General features: G+C 31.8%; 1 pseudogene; it reads right to left on the reverse strand.

The window, feature by feature from the left end:
- Positions 1-621: 621 nt before the first annotated feature.
- Positions 622-6,247, reverse strand: LOC140810664 (monocopper oxidase-like protein SKU5; annotated as a pseudogene).
- Between the last annotated feature and the right edge of the window lie 244 nt (positions 6,248-6,491).

Consider the following 6,491-nt stretch of genomic DNA (forward strand, 5'->3'; position numbering starts at 1 on the left):
TTTGTTTTTTTTTTTTGTCTTTTTTGACCGAAGACACGATAGACTCGGGTAAAAAAAGACAAAATATGAAAAGAAAAAAGCATTTGAGGTTTCTGGACAAAAAAACGAAAACTCATCGTAACATTACCAAAAATTAAAAAGAAATACAAGGTATACGATTAAAAATGTAAATTCATTGTTATCAGCCAACACGACCAAAAAATACAAATTAAAGGACCAAAAATGTAATTTTGCCATAAAAATATCAAAATTTTAACAATATGTGCATCTTATATTTTAAATTTATACATAAACAATTCATTTTGATTTTATACATTTTGTACATAATTAGGTAAAAAATGCAACTCTAATTAATAAATTAAATTAGCAGTAACGAATACCGTCTAGTATATATTACAAGCAAATTACCATGATCATATTTATATCTTGTGAAAATTAAAGGTGATTATTTGGCTAAATAGGAACGAGAAAACGAAGACATAATTTTAATTTTATTTTTTTGATATTTTCATTTGTTTTTCTAAATGCTAAAATTCAATTAAAAAAATCGATTTTTAAATTCCATGTTCACTGTACGATAGATCTATTGCAACTATAAAATAACAAAGGACAATGATCCTACACTAAGAGCATTATTACTCTTAGGACAATGATCGAACCAACACAAATAAACAACAATCTTTGTATTTTAGAAAGAAAAAAAATCTTTGTATTTTAGAAAATTAAACTTTAACCAAAAAATAATATATTAAAAAATCTATTAAATTACGAGCCACTTGATCAAGAGCTTGGCCTCCCACTTCACAATCACAGCATTATTGCAAGGGCGGAGCTTATCACAATATAAAGCCTGAAATTTAAATTTTAAAACAAATTAAGGAGACGTAAGAAATTAACATGGTAAAATATTTGAAACCCGTAAGCATCTAAAGATTAGGGTGATCATGATGACGTTTTGCGGGTTTTTAATAAAAATCTAAATCGAATTGTCATATGCAGTCGGTTAGTCTTTTTAAAAAATAATTGGGGTTTTACATTTAAAAGTGTCTTTTTTAAATATAAAATATAGCTTAAATTATACAAAAATAAAACTAGATAAAACAATAATCAAAATCAAAATATTTGTAGTAAAAAAATAAATACACTAACAAATACAAGATTAATTTGAAGAATATTTAAGATGAAGTTGAGTTTTTTCTTTTGTAGGAGGGAGATCTTTTGTCGGATTTGATATAAACTGAATGACAACTTCTTTAATTGAGTATGATTATAGCTCTAAGCCAAATGTTATGACAAACGGTTTAGGTGAAGTGGTTCTTGACCAAAAAAAAAACCGTATAATGTATACGGTATGGTTTATGATTTTTGTTTTTATTTGCGTTTTTAGAAAAAAAGGAGGAAAAATGGAGAAATGCAATTCTATTCAGACAGTTCCGGCCGTTAATAGAAAAATTTGATCACCCCTAGTTAAGATCTAATCATAAAACAGTAGTGATAATCGAATGTGTGTTAGGCATACCATGACTCGGAAAGAGACGTGACACCGCTTGATGCTGGTGGCGGCGGTGGTGGCGGAGACGGCATTGCAGATGGAGGTGGTGATGGTGGAGCCTCAACTAATCCTGTTTACCATGTTAGGTTTATAGTTATAATACCGAACTTAGAAACTAGAATATCGAGCTCGAGCTTATATTTAATTAATTTCATATGAATTTTTTGTAAAATATAAAGAAAATATACATACCACAATACAAGAGGTGATCTGGGGGTGGTCTCTCTTTGTCAGGGTTTGGATCAGCATCATAAACCCTAATGTAGAGTTCTTGGCCTAAATACCATTGCTTCAGAATTTGTGACCTCAGATTCCACATCCCTGGATTGTCCAAATATACATACACAGCACTCCAACCTCTTGGATACACCTGACAAGTAATTTTTTCATGCAACATGTAAATTGTCTCATCGAATCGTTACAATATCATTAGGGTTCATGAATAATTACCTGAACGGTTGAACGAACAACGGGATCGTAAAGATTGTACGTTGATCTGGCCTCTGGTGTCCACACTCCTTCGCCAAACCTATTAGAGAAAAACCGTCAATATCGTTGAGATTGCACATTTAAACTTGTAGCTCTCAAACTAAAATTTACTCACCCAACTGCGAAGAACCCGAAGCCATCTAAATGCCAAGAGTCAATTGTGTTCAAATCATTGTTGAACACGATCTCTAGCCATCCCTTATGAATCCCTGACACAACGAATGTGCCATTAACTGCAGAACTTAGGCTCGAGTGGACGGGAAATGTGTCAATATTGTATACACCGGAACCATTGATGAAGTAATCTGCCAATTTCAACGGTGTAGACGGAGTGGTATACGAGACATTATTCACAGTGTACCGAGGGATTCCATTTATTTGTGCAACTGATCCTTCAAGAACAAATGTTTGTGTCAGTGTTACATTTGACACGTTGAATGATCCTTGAGGGTTAGGTCTCGCTGCACCCGCGGTCAAATTCCACCTGAAATTAATAAAATTTTAGGTTTAATAATCAAGTAATAAGTGTAAACAAAATTTAGATTGAACACATTTGATTTTCATAAAGAAGTTAAATATTTTTTATGCACTAAGATTCTTGACAGTCTAGTGGGTTTAATTCTCAAAAGGCTATTTATCATGTCTCCAACTTTTAGCCATCAAATTTTCAAGAGAACCACCGAGTTCAAATTTCCCCAACTCTATGAACAAAGTAACCACTAAAACATAGGAATCTAAACTTATCAAGAAAGCTGCATCATAATTTGGACTGTAAAAATCACAGAAAAATTTACATTGTGACAATAAAATCATAAGGTTTAGATGGATTTTCCTTGAGACATAGATTTCGAAGAAGGAATTGAGATGTCTAACATACTTGAAGATTTGAAGCACCTTGATCTTGTTTTTAAAAATAAACAAAATTAAAGTGGAGGGATTTGACCAAGAACACTTATTATTTACCTGATAGATCTAGCTTGGTTGATGGAGAAATTGATATCATGTGGATCAGGACCAAATGGTAGAGGCCCATCAGCAGGAACGGTTGAATTTTCATAGTGCAGTATTCCGACAGCAGCAAGAGAGCTCCCTGAAGAATTACCAATCAATTTTGGACTTGCAACAATGTAGTAGTCAGCGTCATTCTGGTCCGTCGTGACAAGCACCGAGTACGACTGGCCGATGTGGACATCGAGCGATCCCAACACGGTCTGATTGGTGTACGATCCCTCGGTTTCGACCAGTGTCATTGTATGGTTTTGGATTCTGAAGTTGACTGCTCCAAGCATTCCCCACATTTGAGATCCTAAACCGATATGTTTTTCCTGCAATTACATTAAAAAAAGTAAAGGGCTTGTGAAAATAAAATACTTTATTATTATACTATAAGTCCAAGGAATAAACTTTTTTCGAATTTTAAAATGACCACACACCATAATTTACAATGTTTATTTCTCTTGTATAACCATAGGAAATTTAGAATATACTTAAATTCAATGAAAATTTAGAAATAAAAGTAGGAAATCAACACAAATTTGAGACTGATATATGATGTTCTATAATTAATCATCCGGATTTCTTATCTATTTTAATGAGATTTGGATCATCTACTGTGTTGAATATATAGCACTCGATAATGTGCACTTTTTACCTGAGATGATCACATGATCTTCGTGTGGACATCACACTTTATGGGATAAATTTAAAAAGTTGTCAGATTAAACGAGATAAGATCATGTGATCATCTCGTCTAAAAAGTACACAGTACTTGGTTTTGTATTTTCAACACAGTAAAGAATCTAAATCTATTTTAATGTACAGTGGATTTACTTACCTTTAGAAACATTGAAGGATTCATAAGAACTTGTGAGTGGGCCGAAGAAAGGGCGTTTGCCATTCATAAGGATCCAATTGGGCATTTGATTGGCCGCTGAGTTCCTAACATCCTGGACAATATTTGTTTTTTCAAAAAAATTAATAAATAACCAGTCTTTCTTTTTTTCTGAAAAATAATTTAAATCGCTAAATCGTGTCTCATGCATATTAGAGTATTACCTTGAAACTTTGCTGATACCAGTCACCAACAAGAAGATCAAACTCGGCCTCCGGCTTGGGAAACGGCACCGCAATCACGATTCGATTATTAACTCGAATCGGACCAAATCCGCCTCCGGCTTTCTGAAATTTTATTGAAGGGAAGTAGGAGAAAGTGCCAATTTGATCCTTCACTTGGAAAATGTAAGTCCAATTCTTGGATGGCTGGATTGGGCAATTTGTACCAGACACTCCATCTTGCCAAGAGTTTAACCTTTGTTGAATGCCATTCCTACACGACAGTAATTGGAATGTCATAAAAAAAAGTAGTAATAAATATATGAAGAGTAGATCTTTTATTAAACGGTCTCACAAATATTTATATAGACGAGTCAACCCTACCAATATTTACAATAAAAAGTAACACTTTTAGCATAAAATACGACCTGTGAGACCGTCTCACACAAGTTTTTGTCATATATTAAACCAAAAATCTATATTAACTGATTTGATCTGTACATCAAATTACATATCTAATCTAGAAAGATACATATTCAATTACATCATTAAAGGGCAAAGATGTCAAAATCACCCTTCATCCACATATGTTGAATCCTTTATCATCTCTAATTTCAAAATTATTTATTTCTTATCCTACTCCAATTTTTATTTTTTTTAAATTCATTATCTTTATCAGACTTCGCCACTTAAGTCAATATTTTAAAAATAAAATGTATTACAATCATATCATACATCGTTGCTATTAGAGAATGAAGATTTGGTGTATCATAGATAATTATAAAAAATATATTATTATATGATTTGGCACAGGAACCTTCTCACGAAAAACCTACTCTTATTACGCACAATATCAGCAAAAAAGAATATATATTTTTTAATGACTTGTGCAAATATTTTGTTGCGTGTCTATCAAAAACTCATGTCTTAAACCCAAATTTTTCGAAAATCAGAAAACAATATTATATTTCCGTGGACAATGACGACGTCGAAGATAATGCAATACAATCGAAGAACAAATAAATAATCTAATTTAAATGAAAAAAGAGTTAATCTGTTAAATTTATGTATCTGAAGCTACAATTCATGATCCGAAGCCTCAAAATCTGAATTGATATTCAAATTAAAAATATTTGAACGAAAATTAAACTATCAAATATATATTATGGTTGTCAACATGGCAAAAACAAAAAATTAGTGAAGTAAAAAAACACATAGTAAAAACCAAATCTGGATTTTCGAGTTCAAATTCATGTTAAAAACACATCATCGCCGAAATTATATTCATTTTTTTCGATATATAATCTCATCCAAACTATCAAATAAAGGTTCAAAACTATATATGTTTTTCGTTCTGGCAAACATCAAACTTAAAGAGGTGCGAGTTCAAATTCATGTTAAAACACATCTTCGAAAAATTATATTCAACTTTTTCGGGTATGTATATAATCTCACCCAAATAATTTTTTTATTTATGATATTATATATATATATATATAGAGACACACATATAGATACATACCATGTCATCAGGAGCGGCTCGTCCATATCATTGTAGACATTGATGTGAATATTGTCATTGGTTGTAGCATTGATAAGAGGCCCGGGAAACATACCGTTGATGGTGATAACCTTATTAAAAAAAAACTATATATTAATTTTTTTATTATTATTTATTTATTTATTTGGGCAATAAATTACTCAAATAATTAATATAAATTGATTTTCAATCACCATAATTAATGAAAAAAATTAAATTCGTTTATGGTGTATTTTTATCAAACTTTTGTACACGAACAATATTTGACACATAATTGTCTTAAAAGTTTATATAATTTTCGATGAAGTAATACGGTGTGGAGTTTTAGATTATATATACATACCGGTTGATCTAGAGATACCGGCCTAATCGTATCGTCTATCGCCACATGCCACTCGATGAAAATATCTTCTCCTTTCGCCACCGTGAATAAAGCCATGACGAAAACCAGCCGCCATGCCCCGTGGCAGAGCGCCGCCATCCCGCGGTGGTGGTTTGTCCTCCCTATCATCATGATGTAGAATAAAATTAATAGGTGTTGTGTAGAATGGTTGAAGTCCTTCCTCTCTTTAATAAGCAAAATAAAATAATGATGATAAGAACAAGAAGAAAAGAGTAGAAAAAGAAAATCCAAAAATTAGTTGTCTCATGCAATACCAACGGGTTAAGTTAAATAGGCGAAATTTTCAGAGTATGGAGAAAAGATTAAGGAGGAAGAATTATTATTTATTTATAGTATTTTTTTCATTAGTTGTCTCATGCTTCTCAGGGTCAGTAAGATGGGCACATATAAATTATAGTTTTATCTCATATATATATAAACAAAATTCTATATGGAATAAGATAGGATTTTATTGA

The sequence above is a fragment of the Primulina eburnea genome, chromosome 1, assembly GCF_022965805.1.
Source record: "Primulina eburnea isolate SZY01 chromosome 1, ASM2296580v1, whole genome shotgun sequence".
Lineage (NCBI taxonomy): Eukaryota > Viridiplantae > Streptophyta > Magnoliopsida > Lamiales > Gesneriaceae > Primulina > Primulina eburnea.